This window comes from Typopeltis vanoorti, chromosome 3, assembly GCF_054136105.1.
Source record: "Typopeltis vanoorti isolate ZY-2024b chromosome 3, IOZ_Tvanoo_1.0, whole genome shotgun sequence".
Lineage (NCBI taxonomy): Eukaryota > Metazoa > Arthropoda > Arachnida > Uropygi > Thelyphonidae > Typopeltis > Typopeltis vanoorti.
The window spans coordinates 175,843,166-175,855,196 of record NC_143551.1 but is presented as its reverse complement, the minus strand read 5'-3'; the positions used below and the strand labels follow the sequence as shown (position 1 = coordinate 175,855,196).

At 35.5% G+C, this 12,031-nt stretch overlaps 1 protein-coding gene across 2 annotated transcripts in view; it reads left to right on the top strand.

Moving 5' to 3' along the window:
• The first annotated feature begins 1,216 nt into the window (after positions 1–1,216).
• The window catches only part of Gen (XPG-like endonuclease), a 317,873-nt gene continuing 307,058 nt past the window's right edge, over positions 1,217–12,031 (top strand). For both annotated transcript variants that reach the window (XM_090416218.1, XM_090416217.1), the window contains exon 1: positions 1,217–1,496. The gene's annotated coding sequence lies outside the window, so the exon portion shown is untranslated. The remainder of the gene's footprint in view (positions 1,497–12,031) is intronic.

The following is a 12,031-nucleotide window of genomic DNA, read 5'->3' as shown; positions in this document are numbered from 1 at the left end:
GATTTTACATTTCCTCAGACAGATTGAGAAAATGTCAATTAGAGAGACTAGTGGATTGAGATATATATGTTATTGAGGGTTTGTTACCAGATTAATGTGAATGATGTTTTACATAGAATGGGGAAGAACAAGGGGAAAACAAGATGTCATTCATAGAGTCTGTATAAGGAGGGTGTGAGCAAGGCAGTGAGGAGCAGATTATTTTCATTGAAAGTGGTGGGTGATTGGAATGCACTGCCTCAGAGTGTTGCGAATGCTCAGACAGTATTTATATTTAAGACACGGTGTGATGAACTGTGTGTGTACTAGTTGGACTTCCCACGATGAGTCACTTGACTACATGGAGGTCTGATAATATTAAACATAACAACAACAATAATAATTAGGACTCGACAAACACACTCTTGCACTCTGCTATGACGAGTAAATTTTGCTTTCTGGCGAGTAGCTGCAGGCTAAACAAAACAGAATATATTTTATTTATTCAATAATAATAATAATAATTTCTCCAATCATTGTATCGTCTATTAAACAATTTGTGGAATTTCAAATGACTCATTGGGATACATTATCAAAAAAAGTGAGGGTCATGTGCGCATAATTTTTTTGCGTGACTATTAAGGGTTTTGTATAATTTGTCGAGCTATAATAATAATAATAATAATAATAATAATAATATATATACACACACACACAAACATTATTATTATTATTATTTCGGGCGACTCCAGGAGTCCTTAGACTCATCGAGGAAGGCCCTAAACATCATGTCTACACAACAATGCGATTACAGACTCTGGCAGCTTATTCCACTCATTTACCACTCTAAAAGTAAAGAACCCAGCTCTAACACCCCTGCTAACCACACTCTTGCCCAGCTTATATATATATATATATATATAAGCTGGGTCTCCCGAAATAATAATAATAATAATGTTTGTGTGTGTGTATATATTATTATTATTATTATTATTATTATTATTATTATTACAACGTACAACGCAAATACTGTATATATATACAGTATTTGTAGAATCTTCTTATCTTAAATAATTCTCTTCAACAAGTATGAGTAGAAGAAAATCAAAACGCATTTCGAACTTTTATTACTTGTCAATATAAATATCGAAGTGCAGCGAATTTTGAAGAGACATGACGTGATATTATTATTATTATTCGTGACACCTCCAAGGAGTCCGAAGACTCATCGCGGGAGGACACCTACAACTGTCTCAACCGCTACACCGAACCTCTACTACGAATCATCTCCATCAACGCCAACGATATTTATTAATCGGGATTGTTAATATAAGTGTAGAAAATACATCAGCAGAGGGCAAACAGTATAGTCATAGATGTGTATTAAAAAATACAGCTGAGATATTTTCCCATGTGAATTGCACCATACATGTGAATCGCAGCGGGAAATTTGGAGGAACTATTTAAGGTTGTGAATTGTTACTGGAATAAAGAACGACATACTAAAAATGTTCGAGGTGAATTATAAAAATAAAATTATCAGTATATATAGTTGTTTTATATAGGCTATAAAACTGCTTTGTTTAGAAAAACTGACTGGAATAAAGCATGATAATTAATCCTTAACATTTTCAGTATCAGCGTATGTACGTAATTGTTTTATTCACGATTCCTCTCAATTGATCGTGCACTAGAGCAGTCTTATTGCCAAAATATTAACTGCACACCTTTTTTCTGATTTGCAATAATTCTAATATATAAGTTATATGATAAAATTACACACACACATACATATCAACCTAGATGGAGGTTTGAATATAGGTGGAGAGAATCTTAAAAAAACTTCTGTTTACTGACGATGTGGCTGATTTCTAGTAGATTTGTTCTGTGGAACAACAGGATTACATATACACCCTCACATGACAGACTGGATGAAAATGAATATTGTCATGACCATCAAATTAACTTGCAAAGTAAAATCATAGAGTGGAGAGGTACATTTCTTCATGACAGACAATCAAAATGGACAGTGATATATTATTATTATGTGACACCTCCAGGAAGTCCAAAGACTCATAGAGGGAGAGTGTGCCAACAGCACTGAACGATTGAACCCCTTCCAACTACTAACCACACTCAAACTTGCTTAACTTTTTTCGTGAGCCATTAGTAGCAAAGGCTCTAACAATCGACCAACCCATATCAAATGAAATGATTAGGTGGAAAAAAAGCTTCTTGGAAACTTTTAACCAGATGGAAGACACTATCACAAACCAAAAAAGTATATATCAAAATAAGATCAAACCTTTTTAACAGCATTATTCTACCAGCAATGACCTGTGGAAGTGAGACATTGAGCATAACAACAAAAAAGCCTAATGATAACCCAAAGAATAGTAGATATAAGGGTCTGTAATATAATCAAGAAAGGTCATTTAAGATGCACTAAAAAAAAAAAATCTGGATTTAAAGATGTGGAAGATATCTATAACAGCAAAAAAAAGAGGTGGACATAAAGCACACATGAAAGAGAAATAGAGGGACTTTGAGAATAAAAGACTGGTATCCCAGAACAAATGCAGGATTGGTTGTAGTTATGATATCAAGTTTGCTGTTTTGAACAAATGCATATTCTTTTGTAATTCTTACAATCCTACAGTACTGTTGTCATCTTGGTGAGATCTTTTTTAGTTAATAACTTAGCCTCTCTTCCCCAACACAAAGTGATATGCTTCTTAAACAGCTAGTAGTTATAGTCTGGAGGAAATTCTGAAAACTGTTCCAAAGAACAGAACAAGATAAATAAAAAAGGAGATGGTAAGTTGGTTTGGTAGGATTCAAGCCAGACAGTAAATAGATGGCATAAGCAACAGAAGATCACATCTTCACTAAAAATTGTACCTCTTAGTGTTCTATAAGTTCTCCATTGAGAATGCAGTTATGGCTTTTGTTACTGGTTTTAAGAAGCACAAACAAATTCAGACCTAAAGGAAGGAAGGAAGGAAGGTGGTGGAATGATGGTCACCATTTCAGCAGAGCATTGTCTTTGAAAATACCTATAAAAGAGAGAGAAAATAGAAACAGAACATTGATAAAAAAGTGATTGAAATAAATCTCTGAGACAAAGATCTTCATTTAATTATGTTTGTTTGTTCTTGATAAAATCAGGCCATAAATGATGAAAAAGAAAACTCATTAGAAATAAATGCCTAATGCTCAAAGAGCATTCCTTCTTTGCCACTTACCACTTTTTAATACATTGAATTTCCATTCTAAATCTTCAGTTTTCTCTGATCATCAGAAACCTGACTTAGGAAATGCAATAATGAATTTTTGTGTAAATATTTTCACCACACCTATAGAAAATTTAACTGAGAGTTTAAACAACATTAAATTCCATTAATATTTTATCACCTACTTTTTATGGGCAAAGTTTCTTCATCAGCATTATTTTATATATTCCAGGTATTATCATAATTATTTCCTTGGGCATCTCCACTATCCACCTGTCTTGTCTGTTTTCTATCTGTCCTGTAGTAAACATTATTCACACATAATAACTCGAAATTTTTTCACTCAGTTATACTATAAAGATGCCAAGAAAAATTATATTCTTGGTTTAATCCTTTATCCAAGTGTAAGTAAACAATGTATGTGCATGAGCATCTTCATGATCAGGTTACTTGTATATAGAAGCTATTGACTTCACAACCATTGCCTTAGTATTCCATAATGCAGAACATACATCCTTACAGACATTTATAATGCTATGCATTACAGGAAGGACTACTGCCCAGATGAGTTTGACCTCAATTGAGGTATGTTAAAGTGTGGGGTATACTATTATCATTATTATTACGACACCTCCAAGGAGCCCAAAGACTCATTGAGGGAGGGCACCTACTCTACAACTCTCTGTCTACACCACTCAAATTCACCAACTACAGCAAACCGCATCATCTACCCCCAGCGCTTCCCAAACTGTGGCTGCAGCCCCCTTGGGGACCATAAGTTTTGTTGAGGGGGGGGACATGAAATAATGAAAACAAATTTAAAATGTTTTAAGATTAAGTAGATTTTTTTTAATCTTAAAAGAAATGTATTTAATTTTTATTATTTATTATTTCTTTTTTGTTCTTTTTTATATTTAACGGGAAAAAATCGCACATTAGTGTTTGTTCACAAATTTTGCTTCATTCGTATTCTATTTCGGCGCGTATTTTATTTTGTTGAATAAGCATATATTAGTAAATATATGCTTATTCATATAAATTTCATTTCAAAGGTATTCATAAGAAGCACAAAAAAGATTATAAACGCAAAATTTAAAACAAATGTTAAAATTTCAAACAAATTTTATTGATTAATTTGATATTGATTTGATTAAATGGGAAAATGGAACTCATATTTCTGATTTTTTTTTTTTTTTTTGGTTTTACCATGGGAAAATCGACAATCTGTACTATTATTAAAAATAGAGATGTGATTAAATAGGTTCATGTGGTGAAAGGAGTGAAAACTTCATATCCTATAAGATCTCAGGCTGTCGAGGAAATGGAGAAACTTTTGTTAGTGATTAATGATAAACAAATGGCATGTGACAGTATTTTGGAGGCAGTCATTTGCAAAAAAAGCTAAGCAACTACATAGTGGCCTCAAGCATTCAGCCCCAGGATCTAGTGCCTACAGCGACAATTTTAAAGCTGGTAGGGGATGGTTTGTGCGTTTTAAAAAGATAATTGGGATCCTTATTGTAGTAAGGCATGGAGAGGCTGTTAATCAATTTGTGGGTGAATTTAAAACTTATATAGGGACAGAGGGATTTATTCCTCAGCAAGTATTTAATTGTGATGAGATAGGACTTTACACAACAAGAGAAAGCACTGCCGACACACAGACTGATGAAGGAACGGTTAACTCTCTTGTTGTGTGATAATGCTAGTGGTGACTATAAAATTAAACCATTGTTAGTGTTTCACTCAGAAATCCCAGAGTGTTTAAAGCAAACAATGTGATAAAAAGTAAACTAGATGTGATGTGGGTAACAAGGCAGTTTTTTATAGAGTGGATCCACAAAGTGTGTGTCACCAGTGTAAAAAAACGACCTTGAATAGAACAGTTTACCTTTGAAAGCACTTCTTGTGCTGGACAATGCTCCTGCTCATTGTCCCCCCCCTCGAGGCTTGGAGGATGATATGGGTTAGCACAACTTATAAAAGTCAAATTTCTGCCTCCTAATACCACCCCTCTCATCCAACCCATGGATCAGCAGGTCATTTCCAATTACAAAAAACTTTACACAAAGGCTTTGTTTCAATGGTGCTTCGAAGTGTCATCTGACCCTCAAGTGACTTTTGGAAAATGCACTTTGACATCTTGCATTGCTTGAGGCTTATAAATAAAGCATTGGGGGGGGGGAGTTTCTCTGAAAACTATGAACTCAGCCTTGAAAAAATTGTGGCCTGAGTGTAACACACACGGATTTTGAAGGTTTTCCTGCAGAGCCAGCAGAATCTGTGGTTGATGAAATTGTGTGTCTGGGCAGATCTATGGGATTACACCCTCTGTCCAAAAAGAAACCGAACTTTTTGCAAACAGAAGAAACTAGTGGTGCCACCTGTTATATCTTTTTGTTGTCGAAAACGGCAACTTCATTAGTTTTGGGTTAACTGTTTATAACATTTGTTTCATTAGAAGCCGAGTTATAGTGCCAAGAGTGACAGTGTGTTTTGACAAATGGTCAGAAAATGAGTTTCAAACAGAGAGCTGCGATTGACTTTCGTGTTAAACTTGGTAAAAGTTTTACTGAAATGCATCAAATGCTTCATAAAGCATACAGTTATGAATGCTTATCCCATACTAAAGTTTACGAGTGGTTTAAGCGGTTTCAAAGTGATCGTGAGATGCTCGAGGACGACGAAAAGCTGGGCCATCCAAAAACTGCACTGAGTGAAGTTAACATCCAAAAAGTGCATGATTTCATGAAAGAAAACCCAAAATCGTCTGTGAGATTGATTGAAGATGAATTGGGAATTCCAAAATCAACTATGCACAATATTTTGACCGAGAGTTTGGGCCTTCATAAACTGAATTCGTGATTTGTTCCCCACAAGTTGACTGACGACCAAAAAAGTATCAAGTTGAACACTGCAAGGACCTCATTAAAACCACTCATAAGGAGTCAAACTTCCTTGAAACGATCGTTACTGGTGACGAAATGTGGTGTTTTGAGTATGAGCCCGAAACAAAGCACTAGAGTGCTGAGTGGAGATCAGAAGAGGGGCATCTGAAAAAAAAATCACTTAGAGAAGTCACAAGTAAAGACAATGCTGATTTGTTTCTACAATTCCAAGGGCATTATCCACAAAGAATTCATTCCGCCTGGGCAAACAGTCAATGGTGAGTTTTATCTCGAAGATTTGAAGCGATTGATAGCGAGAATTCATTGCTTACATCATGAATATTGTGATGCAGGCAGCAGGTCACTTTTGCACGATAATGCACATCTCATCGTTCGAACATTGTAAGACAGATTTTGAGCGAAAACTAAGTTTGTGTGTTGGATCACTCACTGTATTCACCTGATTTAGTTCCCTGTGACTTCTTTCTCTTCTCCCGACTTCATTTGCTGATGAAAGTAAAGCGATATGACACCATTGAAAACATTCAAGCAGGTAACCACAACCCTCAACAGTATCCAAAAAACCAATATAAAAAACTCATTTAATGAATTAATTTACCATGCCAAATGCAGTATCGAAGCAGAGAGAGAGTATATTGATTGAAAAAAATAATTTGAATAATTATAATTGGCATGTGTTTTATTTTCTATCAAAAGTTCGGGTTTCTTTTTGGACAGAGGGTGTAGAAGTGGACAATGTTGATGAGCTGTTGTGAGAGGAGTTGGTGGAAGATCATCAGAGAGAGCTTATCACTGAGGAGCTGAAAGAACTGCAAAAGCAGCAGCATGAGGAAGTTGTTAAGGAAATTTTTTCAGAGGAGGGGCCCAGTAAGGGAATCATTTCCACTGCTGAAATTAAAACTGTGCTTCCATTGCGAAAAAATCCAAACCACTTTAGAAAAGTGGCACTCTGATGTATCTATAGTTAATAATGGTATTAACATGTTTAATGATAATATCATTGCACATTTTAGAAAAATTTTAAGAACAAGCAAATCCAGACAACTCTAGATAAGTTTGTAATCAAAGCTAAAGAATCGTATCATTTAGTCCACCCACAAAAAGACAGAAAAGAGCAGTGACACTTGAGGGGCAGTTACTTGACATTTTTATGGAGGGTGACTCATCTTCAGAATAATTTCCTCTCTCCTCCTTCTCATATATCTTCAGTAAAGGTAAGGTTCCTGTTGTATTCTTATTTTTATTTTATTTTTTTATTTTAATTATGATAGCAGGTGAAAATTTTTCATGTGGAATGGATTAATTTATTTTACATTAATTACTATGGTAAAAATAGTTTCTTATCATGAACGTTTTGTTATATGATCAGCCTTCTGGAATGAATTAAGTTCATAAAATGAGGTTTTACCGTATTTTTTTTTGGCCTTCTCAGCTTGGTTCATAACATAATCTACTTTTGCCTTCCTATAATATATGTGTGTGTGTGTATATATATATATATATGTGTATATTGTTGTAATTAGGATTGACTCGGGATGTATACATTTATAAGATTAAAATTAACTGACTAGAACCCGAGAAAGTATCACAAAAACCTTTAATAAATCACTACTAGTTTCATTGGTATTCCAATTTCTTCAGGTGAGTAAGAAATAACATAAGACTTATAAAAATAACAAGGTAAAAAACATGGACTTTCTAGCTTAATAAAAAGAAACAGAATAGTAACAGTCATATTTGAATAGGTGACCACGTGCTACTGTTGGCATGAGTAGAATGGGTGTGACAGCTAAGTTTAGATCGCCAGTATTGGATTACTGCGCTATGGGAATCAGGCAAATTGTAGCTTAGATTGTTGTTCAAGTGTGAAGGGTCCAGAACTATTTCTTTTGATTCTATAATAGGTCTTTCAAATTCATCCTTGCATATATATAAATTGGTGTGGCCATTCTTTGAGGTTAGAGTTGGGGGAGAAAAGCACATGACTGGAAAGGGCACTCACTTGTGTTCTACTGTAGGAGATGTCACATCTATGTTCCTCAAGACGAAGTGAAACAGATTTATCTGTCTGGCCAAAATAAGGTCGACCACAGTCGCATATAACTTTATAAACACAGGAGAATGCAGTTGGTTGTGATTTGGGTTTGGTCGACTCAGAAAAGAACGAAGTTTTGGCAGAGTAGTATAGTCGGTCTTTATGTTGAATTTCTTCATAATCCTAGATAGTTTTGGGGTAAGAGAGCTGATAAATGGTAACTGTACATGAGTGATAGCGTTGGATTCATCTTCTTGTCGAGGTTGTTGGCGTAGTCTCAAACGTTTAGTGATGTTACAAGATGAATATCCATTATTTAAGAAGGTGTTTTTCAGGAAGTTAAGCTCTGTTTGAAGATCTTCTTCTGTGGAAGTGAGATATCTTGCTCGATAGGCAAGGGTGGAGATGATGCCCAGTTTCTGAGGAGGGACGTGATGAGAAGAGCCATGCAAATATCTATCAGTATGGGTGGTTTTCCAAAAAAATTGAAAATTTAAGACAGTCAGGTGATCTGCTGATCTTTAGATCCAAGGAGCTGTTAATCTCTAATTCTGAAGTGAATTTAATGTTCTGATGTTGATTATTTAAATGGTTTAGGAAGTTTTGAAGTTCCTCCAAACCATGTTCCGAGATAAGGAAGACGTCATCAATGTAGCATAACCACAGTTTAGGTTTTAAAGTAGCTATAGAAATAGCTCCCTCTTCAAAATCTTCTAAAAAAATGTTAGCTAAGACTGGGAATAGAGGGCTACTCACAGCTAACCCGCTAGTTTGTTTATATATTTTATCCTCATAGCAGAAATAGTCGGAATTGATGCAGTGAGTTACAAGAGCAAATTTTTTTTTAGAAACCTTTCCTTAAGAAGAGTCAGAACTTCATCTGTAGGTACATTCATAAAAAGAGATATGATGTCAAAACTCACCATTCTGTCAGAGTCTATGAGATTTAAATTTTTAATTTTTGAGATGAAATCTTCAGAGTTTTTGATGGAGGAGGAGGAGGAATTGCCAACTAAATGTTTTAAAGAAGCAGCAAGATATTTAGACAGTTGTACGTGGGTGAGTCAATACCTTCCACAATAGGTCTTAGAGGAATGTCAGCCTTGGGGATCTTAGGCAGGCCATACAAATGAGGAATAAGGGGATGGAGAGAGCAGAGAGATAGTCTTTTGTGTCTAGGAAGTTCAGAAGTAGATTTTAGAAGATTGTTTGTATGGTTATGAAGTTCTCTTGTGGGATCACTTTCTAGAATAGAATAGGTATCAGAACTTAATAAGTTGTTAATCTTTGAACGATAGTCAGATTTGTCTAAGATTACAGTTGCATTCCCTTTATCAGCAGGTAAGATATAATGTCATTGTTGTTACGATGCTGGTGGATTGCTTTTCTTTCTGTCGGAGATAGATTATCTGTAGGGTGATGACTGTTGTTTATAGTAAAGATGGCATCGATCCTAAGTAGATTCGCAGTTTGTTTTGGTAACATCGCAGCTGCCTTTTCAACTTTTCTAAGAAAGAGTTCCTTAGGAATGGAAGTCGGAGGAGGAATGAAGTTAAGACCCTTTGAGAGTATGTTAAGTTCTGCAGGAGAAAGAGTGTGTGAGGATTTGTTAATCACAACATTTTTTAGATTTTGTGAATTGATATGGGGTTGGCGAGTTTGCTCCTGTTTAAGTTGGTTGAATTTTCTGATAAGAGTTAATTTGGTGGGGAGTTGTGATCTAGAAGCACGGCGGGAGCTCATGTCTTTAATATCAATCCAGGACCTGTTATCTAAAGATGAACTTAAGATAATTTCAAAAGAATCTCTTTTACAGAACAAAGAAGCTAACGCCTTGCGGTAGATATTATAAGCGCGTTTAGTGTGAATCGATTCTTTGAACTCTAAAAACTTTGGGATGACAGAGTGAAATTTGCATCTTTTCAGAAAAACTAACCTATTAATAAAAAGTCCAATTTTTACCAGAGTTTTACTATAATTCTTATCAGAAAATTCGACCAACTTAAACAGGAGCACACTCGCCAACCCCATATCAATTCACAAAATCTAAAAAATGTTGTGATTAACAAATCCTCACACACTCTTTCTCCTGCAGAACTTAGCATACTCTCAATGGGTCTTAACTTCGTTCCTTCTCCGACCTCCATTCCTAAGGAACTCTTTCTTACAAAAGTTGAAAGGCAGCTACGCAGTTACCAAAAGAAACTGCGAATCTACTTTGGATCGATGCCATCTTTACTATAAACAGTCGTCGCCCTACAGATAATCTATCTCCGACAGAAAGAAAAGCAATCCACCAGCATCGTAACAACAATGACATTATTATCTTACCTGCTGATAAAGGGAAAGCAACTGTAATCTTAGACAAATCTGACTATCGTTCAAAGATTAACAACTTATTAAGTTCTGATACCTATTCTATTCTAGAAAGTGATTCCACAAGAGAACTTCATAACCGTACAAACAATCTTCTAAAATCTACTTCTGAACTTCCTAGACACAAGACTATCTCTCCGCTCTCTCCATCCCCTTATTCCTTGTTTGTATGGCCTGCCTAAGGTCCACAAGGCTGACACTCCTCTAAGACCTATTGTGGAAGGTATTGACTCACCCACATACAAATGTCTAAATATCTTGCTGCTTCTTTAAAACATTTAGTTGGCAATTCCTCCTCCTCCTCCATCAAAAACTCTGAAGATTTCATCTCAAAAATTAAAAATTTAAATCTCATAGACTCTGACAGAATGGTGAGTTTTGACATCATATCTCTTTTTATGAATGTACCTACAGATGAAGTTCTGACTCTTCTTAAGGAAAGGTTTCTAAAAAAAAATTTGCTCTTGTAACTCACTGCATCAATTCCGACTATTTCTGCTATGAGGATAAAATATATAAACAAACTAGCGGGTTAGCTGTGAGTAGCCCTCTATTCCCAGTCTTAGCTAACATTTTTTTAGAAGATTTTGAAGAGAGAGCTATTTCTATAGCTACTTTAAAACCTAAACTGTGGTTATGCTACATTGATGACGTCTTCCTTATCTCGGAACATGGTTTGGAGGAACTTCAAAACTTCCTAAACCATTTAAATAATCAACATCAGAACATTAAATTCACTTCAGAACTAGAGATTAACGGCGTTCTACCCTTCTTGGATCTAAAGATCGGTAGATCACCTGACTGTCTTAAATTTTCAATTTTTCGGAAAACCACGCACACTGATAGATATTTGCATGGCTCTTCTCATCACTTCCCTCCTCAGAAACTGGGCATCATTTCCACCCTTGCCCATTGAGCAAGATGTCTCACTTCCACAGAGGAAGATCTTCAAACAGAGTTAACTTCCTGAAAAACACCTTCTTAAATAATGGATATTAATCTTGTAACATCACTAAAAGTTGAGACCACGCCAACAACCTCGACAAGAAGATGAATCCAACGCTATCACTCATATACAGTTACCATTTATCAGCTCTCTTACCCCAAAACTATCTAGGATTATGAAGAAATTCAACATAAAGACTGACTATATTACTCTGCCAAAACTTTGTTCTTTTCTGAGTCAACCAAAACACAACCAACTGCATTTTCCTGGTGTTTATAAAGTTATATGCGACTGTGGTCGACCTTATTTTGGCCAGACAGATAAATCTGTTTCACTTCGTCTTGAGGAACATAGACATGACATCTCCTACAGTAGAACACGAGTGAGTCTCCTTTCCAGTCATGTGCTTTTCTCCCCCAACTCTAACCTCAAAGAATGGCCACACCAATTTATATATATGCAAGGATGAATTTGAAAGACCTATTATAGAATCAAAAGAAATAGTTCTGGAACCTTCACACTTGAATAACAATCTAAGCTACAATTTGTCTGA